The sequence below is a fragment of the Petaurus breviceps genome, unplaced genomic scaffold, assembly GCF_028583685.1.
Source record: "Petaurus breviceps papuanus isolate PSGF00001 unplaced genomic scaffold, PetGlider_PUasm1.0 138, whole genome shotgun sequence".
NCBI classification, from domain to species: domain Eukaryota; kingdom Metazoa; phylum Chordata; class Mammalia; order Diprotodontia; family Petauridae; genus Petaurus; species Petaurus breviceps.
The window spans coordinates 12,082,488-12,092,257 of record NW_027185694.1 but is presented as its reverse complement, the minus strand read 5'-3'; the positions used below and the strand labels follow the sequence as shown (position 1 = coordinate 12,092,257).

General features: G+C 35.2%; 1 pseudogene; it reads right to left on the bottom strand.

Annotated features, from left to right (window-relative positions):
- Nucleotides 1-6,965: 6,965 nt before the first annotated feature.
- Nucleotides 6,966-7,933, bottom strand: LOC138143334 (phosphatidylinositol transfer protein beta isoform pseudogene; annotated as a pseudogene).
- Between the last annotated feature and the right edge of the window lie 1,837 nt (nt 7,934-9,770).

Sequence of the window (9,770 nt, the reverse complement as noted above, 5' to 3'; positions counted from 1 at the left end):
GGTGAATACTATGGACCTTTTTCCAGAATCATATTTAAATGTATAAAATAAGATATTGTTGTTCAGTTGTTTCAGTTGTGTCCAACTCTTTTGTGTCCCCATTTGGGGTTTTCTTGGCACTAAAGTGATATGCTATTTCCTTCTCCAGCTCATTTTATAGATGAGAAAATTCAGGCAAATAGGGTTAAGTGACTTGCCCAGGGTTACATAGCTAATAAGTATCTGAGGCCAAATTTGAACTCACAAAACTGAAACTTCCTAAATCCAGAACCAGTGCTCTCTATCCACTGTGCCACCTAATGGACCTATAAAATAAAATACATAACATTGAAAGGAAACCAATTATATCAAAATACAGTTATCAAAATGTATAAAAAAAAACTTCATGGACCCCCAAGTTAAGGATTCCTAATAGAGAGGAAAAATCACTGGACCTGGAATCAAGAGACTTAGCATTAAACCATGGCACTAACACTAACTATGTGTGCTAATGGACTGACTCAAATGACTGACCACCCAAATATATTCCACAGTCTAGAAAATACAGAACTACATTCTTCATCCATTTCATTCTTCCTAAATGAATTGTTATGCTGATCTGCTTTGAGTGACCATGCCTCTCATTTGCATAAGATAGAAGAATTAACCCAAATGTGGTTTCAGTTTTCCAGTCTATGAAATGGGAAAAAAATGAATTTTTTCCTTTTTACCTCATAGAATTGTTGTAAAAAAAAAAAAAGCTGCTTTGTAAAACTTGAATTTTTATGTAAATGTGAGTTATCATTGTTTAGTGGGAATTTGTTCTATATCAAGTTAATTTAATTTGGTGCAAATTAACTATGCGTCTATGAGGTCAAGGTCACTATACCAGATGCTGAGGATAGAAATGCAAAAATGAAATAGCCCCCGCTTAAGGAGTTTACATTGCATTGGAGGGATATAACACCTATACCTATGGTGTAAGTAAATATAAAGTGAGAAGAATTTGAGGAGGTAGAGAAGGCTAATTAATGGAGTGAATCAGCAATGGTCTCATGGAGGAGTGGCTCCAAGCTGTGCTTTGAAGTTAGGTAAGGATTCTAACAACTAAAAAGGAGGGTGGAGTATTTTCTAAACAAGGTGTGCAGTCTGGGCAAAGTCAGTGGTTCGCTATGAGCATTGAAAATAGGAGGCAGGGGTCTCAGTGTTAGAAATATATCTTTGGGAAACAAAAAGCAAAAGGAAGAAAAAAAATGTTTGAAATAAAAAAAAAACCCAAATGATCATTGCATAATAAACTGCTAATTCTTGGTTGAATTGGGGCAAAGATTAATGTACTTTTTGGTCAATGGGCTAATGGGGAAATTCCTAGGAAGGGACTGAAGGAAATTTAATCAAGTTAGAAAAAATTCTGAAATGCCACTTACTAATAATACCTAACGTAACTCACTTATGGAGAGAATGATCTATCAAACATAGAATTGTACAGCCTCAAATTTGGAAGGGACCTTTAAGGTCATATAGTTTAACCCATTACTGAGATGAAATCTCTAGTACAATATGCCCAAATGTTCTTATTCAGTTTCTGAAGATATATAATGATGACATCACTCAATAGTTTCAAAAGAGACCATTCATAACCCAGTGGGACAACCTCATTTGTTATGAAGTTTGAATTTGTTCAAAGTGTTCATTTGTTATTAAGTTGTCCTTATGTACCTTCCTTATTTATCAACTGGTTGCACTCCCTTGGGACTTCTCCACAATGTCCCAAGAAACTCATTACTGAGACCCTCATCCTCCTGTAAGATGTCCTTAGCCTTGATATTCCACCTCAGCACTATCTTCTGTCTCTCTGATTAGAGAGTGGGGCCATGAACTCCAAATCTCCATTTAAGGAGAGACCTTAGCTCAGAAATCTCTTCTTTTCTCATCTACCTGTGTATCTTGGGACTTCTCTGGATGACTTCTCCTCCATACTCTCCCACCAGGTTTGTCCCCACTTCCATTTTCAACTTCCTTTTTGGTTTACATCTTCTCCCATTAAAGTATAAACTCCCATGTCCTGTCTGCCTCCAAATCTTGCCATTTTTACTTTCATAACATCTTTTTTTTATATATCCCATTCTTTCCACCCACAAAATGACCACTCTGATGCCGTCCCTCCACTCTCACCTAGAGTATAGAAAGAGCTTTCTAATTTATCTTTCTGCCTGTCCCTCCCTGCTCCAGTCAATTCCTACTCAGATGCCAATGCAATCTTCACAAAGTACAGAATGAACATGTCACTCTCTTACTTTTTATAAACTCTAGTGCCTCCCTATTAACCTCCAGTATCAAAGACAAAGTTCTATTTTTGTCATTTAAAGTTATTCAAAACCTGGCCCCTTCCTACCTTTCCAATCTACTTATACTTAATTTCCCTCCATACACACTGTGATCCAACTGTGCTATCCTACTTCCCGTTCCTTAGACAAGACCAATCCATTTCCTGATTCTGTCCCTTTTCTTTGGCTGTTCCCCTTGACTGGACCACTCTCCCTGCTTACCTCTGATTCAGCTTCCCTGGCTTCCTAAAACTTAGCTCAAATCTACATTCCCCTCCCACCTGCTATTCTTTTCCCTCTAAGGTTATTTTCCACTAGTACTGTATATATCTTCTATGTACAGTTATTTATAAGTTGTCTCCCCTATTAAAATGTGAACTTCTTGAGGGCAGGGACTGTGCTTTAACCTTTCTTTGTATCTTCAGTTATCACAGTGTCTGGCACTTGGTAAAGTGCTTAATTAATATCTCTCAATGGACTAATTCTAAAATTCTAAGACCAAACTTGTGTATGTGGAAGTTGTTGTAGGAGTTGACTAAGTCCCATAGAAAGAGCAGGATCCTAAATAAGGAATTAACAAGAACAAAGAATAACCAAGAGGCATAGAATGGGGAGAAAAAGTAGAAAATATATATTTTTTAAAAATCAAGGTCACATGGTAGATACCTAATGGCAGATTGTAATGACATAAAATCAAGTATTGCATGTTGTAATTGTCACACGGGTAATGTGGAGAGGGAACATATTAGCTGGGATGGCTAAATTTACTTTTATCCCAATATTTCTTTTCAGTATCTTTCAGAATATCTTCTGTTTCGTTGTTTTTCTTTTTCTTCTGGCTCCATTTATCATTGGCTATTTGGCCATAAAAGAATAACAGAAGTCAGGTGCTAGCCATAACTAGAGCCTGTTAAAAGTCTTATTCTACTTAATAAATCATACTCTGTGTGATAACCACATAAAGCTTTCTGTGATGGTTCTTGGTGGAGGGAGGAAAACTGGATTCTTCCTCAACAGATGCCACCATAATTAGATAACTCATTATATCAAGGAATAAGGAAACAAGATTGACATGGATAAAAATTTGAACATATTGATAGCTTTTTTCTGCATGTGAGCTAGTGCAATCTTGGAAACCGATTTTCTGGACACTACTCAAGGAATGAGTCAGCAGTTGGAGCTGAGTGAGATTTTCCACAATGAAACTCTAATCCTAGTCAAATATCCTGAGACTGAACCTTTAGATCATTCTTAGGGCTGATCACATCCCACAGGCAGAAATTATCAAATTGGATGGATATTTCCTACCCCTTACCCTCAGATTACCATTTACCCTCTTGGTAAAACCTTTGTTTCCTTTATGTATTACCACTTTAAGAGTTTCTATCTTCTAGAGGCAGGAAGACAAGGGCAATTGTTTAATGCCTTGTCAGACAACTTCTTTTTCTCTCTTCTAGGAAGAAGAAGTTGAGAATATGGAAAGCAGCAATGGTGGTTCTCCCTAGACACTCTGACAAAGTATCTGCTATCATTGAAACATGATCTGTTCTGTGAAAGACATCCCATCTATAATCTATTATGAAGGAAATGTTCCTTTTCTCCTTCTCTCCCTGCTTTCTTCCTTGATTCCCTTTTCCACATTTATTGATAGGTTACTATGTAATGATTTTGTGATAGTTGCTATGGTGAACACAAAGTGGAACTAGACAGGTCCTTCCAGTCCTTCCATCTCTCTGCCATTTGTCAGTTAAAGTTTTATCTACAGTAGAACTCACTCTAAACTACTTCCCAAAGGAAGGAAGTTTAAGGATGTTTTCAAAAAAGATTTTTAATTGTCTTTTAGTTTAAAGTAAAAGATGATTATAGGAATCACAGAAGTGGAGAAGAAAGGGAAAAGGAAGTTTTGAGCATGTTCTGACATGAATATAGTGTGCTACATTAAAAGAAGAGATGTGCTCCAATAAAAATGATCCAAGGAAACATTAGAAAGTGTAATGAGAGGTATAGAAGAAAAGTCTTTTCTGACTGGCAGATCAGGGAAAGATCCATGGAGGAGGTGGTATTTTACCTGGAACTAAGGAATCATATGCCATGGAATGCAATAGGTCACTCCTTTTCTTCAACCTATACATTTCCTCTTCCTCCAAATAATCCACTTGAATAGTTTCAAGTTTTCCAAACATACTACTTCTCCTCATTTGGAATAATTACAACTGTTCAATGTGTGTACTAAAAAAAGTGGCTTCAGAATTGGGGAGCGTACTCCTGATGTGATTTTGTCAGAATGGAACACTGTGGTGTTAGCCCGTATCTTATTCCAGACTTCTTCTGTTACTATATCCTTAGACTATATTAGCTTTTGGTGAAAGTCACTTTTTAAAGTCTCTTCCAGTTTTAAATCTTTGATCCTATGAGCCAATTTCCTATTTTCAGAAGCTTATTTAAATAGGTCAAATTGGAGCTGTTTTAATTGCATGCCATAAATCCTCAATTTTATTCTTTCTTTCTTTGATTTATTTTGATCTGTGCCCCAACATGTAGTGGTCTTACAGCTGATTGAGAAATGACTTGCATCAGTAACCTTTCATTTCTTGTCAAAATCACTGTCAATTTCATTTTCTGTGATGGTATGTGGTATTTTCTGTATCTCTTCTTTAAGAAAACATTCATTTTATATAGGTGTGTGTCTTCTGCACAGACAACATATTTTTGGTATGCTTTATTTTTGATCCTGAGCAATACTACTCAGCATGTTTTTTCATAGTTCTTCCCTATGACTACTTTTGGTTTATAGCCATTGTTTATATCACTTTAATTTGTAGCTTCTCATTGAGTTTTTCACAGAATATCTGGCCTACTTCTCTGTTTTTTAACCATAATGAAATTGTTTTTAATAATTATTGCTTAGTAGTATACTTCAAGACAGAGTCCTTTCCTTGCCACATTTTCCCCCATTATTATCTTTGAATTCTTGACCTTTTGTTCTTCCATATGAATTTTATTACATTTTTTCTAGCATTATGAAATAATTCTTTGGTAGTTTCATTGATATAGCACTGAATAAGTACATTAGTTTACATACTTTTGTCATATTTATTTTATTGGCTTGACAAAACCCAAAGCAGTTAATATTTCTTTAAGCGTTTAGGTTGGTTTTTATTTCTGCAGAAAATGTTTTTATATCAGATTCATATAGAACCTGGATATGTCTTGGAAGATATACTCTTAAATATTGTGTGCCTTCTGTAGTTATTTTGTATGGAAATTCTCTTTCTTCTGAGTTTTGTTCATAATATACAAAGATACTGATGCTTTTTAAAAATCTATTTCATATACTGCAAACTTATGGAAATTTATTATTTCAGTTAGTTTTCTGGTTGACTCTTTAGGGTTTTCTAAGCAAATCATATCCTCTACAAAAGGTAATAATTTTGTTTCCTCTTTAACTGTGCTTCTCTCTATTTTTTTCTTTTCTTATTGTTACAGTTAGCATTTCTAGGACCATGTTAAATAGTAGTGGTAAAAATGGGCATTCTTGCTTTATCCTTGATCTTACTGGGAAGACCTCTAATTTTTTTCCAATTCCATATAAAATTTGTAGCTAGATAGTATATGAATTATTCCTATGCTTTCTGGTGTTTTTATTTTAATGGATATTGGATTTTGCCAAAAAATTTAAATCTATTGACATCATTGCATGTTTTTATTACTTATTTTGCAATGATTTCTTATATTTGCAATAATTCTTATGTTGAACCAACCTTGAAATCCCAGGATAAATCTAACCTGGTCAGAGTGTCTAACCTTTCTGACATGTTGCCTATTTGCTAATATTTTATCTAAAAAAATTTTTTTTTGTCAGTTTTCATTAGGGATATTGATCTATAATTTTCCTTCTCTGCTTTGTCTCTCTCTGGTATCAAGACTATATTTGCATCATAGAAAGAGAATGTAAAGGTTCCTTCTATTCCTATTACTCCAAACAGTTTGTGTAATATTAAAATTAATTGTCTTTTGAAAATTTGATATAATCAATTTGTAAATTTATCTAATTCTAGAGTTCTTTTTGTTGTTTAGAGTTCATTTTAATCATGTTCAATTCATCTTTCTGATATCAGGTTATTTAAATAGCCTATTTCTAAATTCATTAATCTGGGTTATATATTGATATCTAGCTAGCTAGCTACCATTGGGAGTCTGTTTACTCATGATACTAAAATAAAAGGTTTTAACATACATTAAGAGAATAACAAAAAAGTATATATTGATTCACTACTTGACATCTATGAAGCATACCATCTAGCACTAGTCAATTCATCCACAAATAACATTACTCTGATAATATTAAAATCTGCTTAAAGTATATAATAAAATATTTTCCTTTGTATTTTTACTGTGGGTACAGTACCCTGGAGAATTCATACTAATCCTATAAGTTGAAGTGTATGTACATATACATATATGCAAAAGTATATTCATCAGTATTTATAGCTCTACATATGTTTATATAACAGCTACAGATATACATACATATATATAGATACATGTTATGGTAGAGGTACATGTGTACACATTGTCACATGCACATGTCTGTGAAATGTTAACACTGAAAAATACTGGTCAGATCCCTCCTCATTCTTCATGGGCAGCACAGGTTCCCCTCACTTGACCTTGATCACATAAAGAGTTTGATATGGCCTCTGACCTGACAGAAGATTCATCTAGACTTCAGTAGCTGACGTGCCTTGGATGGAACCCTCTTTATGCATAACTTCTAGCTCTTTCTGAGACTTATCTCCCATTCTTCATGTCTTCCATAGATCAATCCACTTGTCAATCTAACAAAAGAACTGGCAGTGGAAGTTTTTTCCTTCCTTCCTTCCTTCCTTCCTTCCTTCCTTCCTTCCTTCCTTCCTTCCTTCCTTCCTTCCTTCCTTCCTTCCTTCCTTCCTTCCTTTTTTAATAATGTTTTCTATTTTACTCTGCAGACCCCATCACTTGAATTTGATGGTTACTAGCTTCTAGGCACACATTTGAGGACAATATTGATTATTTGCCAACTCTTGCTTCCAGTTGGGTTTCAGAGTTCCTCATTTGATCTTGAGTGATTGCAATAATGCTGGGTCTTCAACTCATTTGTAATCTGCAGGTTCTACTTGACTTCATTCTGCAATATTGATGTGGACAATTCTAACTATCTTCCAAGTGTTGGAACCTAATTATGCACATTTTTATTGTTCCCAAGTTTGGTTTGTGCCAGGTTTCAATTTTAATGAAGAAGTTTTCTTTCATATGTTCATTCATCACAATTGTTCTGCAATAGGGTTGTGCATTCTAGGCTTTCTCATGAAATACCAAAGAATCCTCAGGAACAATTATCCTTACAAACCCAGGAACTTTATTCTTTAATTGGTAAATTTTGTGCATGTACTGCTCTTTCTCTCCATCCTTCCCATAAGGTTCATTTGTTAAGACTTCAGTGCCTTCTCCACCTCCTGTTTCATTTTTACTGGCATCTGTCACAGAGTAAAGTTGTCCAACCTGATATTCTTTATCTGAAGATGATAAAACCACATGGAATGTCTTAATCAGCACCATTATTCCCTCACTGTGGCTATGGCCACTCATGGTGCTTGCCTATTTTATATGTTTGTAAGTATTTATTCATTTTCTCTAAAGTTTCAGTTTTGCTGCAATATATTTGGGCAAAATAGTTTCTGGTGATTTCCTTTATTTTCTTCTCATTGTTATAAATTCTCTTTTTTCATTTTTAATGCAATGTATTTGGTTTTCCTCTCTTAAAAAATCATGCAACCTATTTATCAACTTTATTAGATTTTTTAAACCCTTGGATTTCTCAGTTCAATTTTTATTTTGCCTTTAATTTTATTTCTCTTTTTAGTTTTCAGAATTTGTACTTTGTTAATTTTTTGTATATTTAAAATTTTTATTTTAAATTTATTCAAATTTATTTTTAAATTTAAATTTATTTAAAATTTTGAATTGCATATCCAATTCAATAATTGTTCTTTTTCTCGTTTATTGATGAAATTATTTAGAACTATAAAACTCCCTCTGAGAATTGCTTCTAAGAACATCCTATACATTTTAATGTGTATCTCATTACTGTTATTTTCTCTGATGAAATTTTTTATTATTGTTATAATTTGCTCTTTGACCCACCAATTATTTCCAAGTATGTTATTCAGTTTCCAATTACTTTTTAATTCTTTCTTCAAGGACTCTTTCTTTTCTCAGGGCCTTAATTTTGAATCATTGTTAGTTTTTCAGCTACCACAGTTCAGTTTTCTCTTAGTAATCTATTAAATTTAGATTGTTGTAGTTACTGTATATTGTTCTTCTCTTTCTGCTTATTTTGCTCTGTATCAGGTGATACAGAGCTTATCCTCAGGGGGTGTATAGGGTGTTCAAGGAGGGCGGGAATCTCTGGTATTAGGGCTGCCCATATATCTTTGGTATCTAACTGACAGTCTCCTTTCACCTGTGGCTCCAAGAAACTGCAGTATTTGTAGTGGCCACACCCTGGGAAACTGTCTTAGCTAGGGGTGAGGAACCTGTGGCCTCAAGACCACATGTGGCCCCCTAGGACCTCAAGTGCAGTACTTTGACTGAATTAATTGAGGACTTGAGCTGGGCAGCCAGGTAGCACAGCAAGTAAGAGCACCGGCTCCAGTGTTGGGATGACCTGGATCAAATCCGGGCTCAGATACTGAGCACCACACCCAGAAATAACTGGCCATGTAACCTTGAGCAAGTTACTTAACCCCGATTGCTTTAAAAAAAAATTGAGGACTTGAGGACTTAGAGGGCCACATGTGACTTCAAGGCCACAGGTTCCCACCCCCGGTCTTGTCAGATGGACTAACCATGTTGATGGCAGGCCTCAGGTGAGTAGGACGGTGACTACTTCAAGTGTGTGAGGGCTTTCCCTGGTGGAAGAGAACAGTTTGTTCCAATGACCATGAATGTGGCTGAAACAGGCATTGTAGGGAGCTTAGAGCTTGGTCAGACATCAAAGACACCAAGGTCATTCACTGCATCCCAGGCCACTGCCACTTGTCCTGACTTTTGTCTTATCACTGGACTTTAATGACTGGAAGAGAAAGTTGAACTAAAAACTGTGCAGCTCTGCCTCACTTAAATGTGATTCGCACAGGAGTCAAGATATCACCCTGTGATGTCATTGGTCCTCTTTGAAAATGAAGGACAAAAAATGATGTCCTCATATTCATGATTTCTTACTACACAATAAAACTCCAATCTGCTTAGAAATCATAGTTGCTTGTTTCAGCCATTCTCCAATTGATAGTTGTACACTTTGTTTTTAGGACACTGAAAGAAATATTTTTAAATGAAAAGATTAATGGAATTCCTCCTAGTAAAACTATTCTAGGGAGACATGTTGCTTATTTAAAAAAAGAAAAGAGAGGTGGCCAGGTAGCA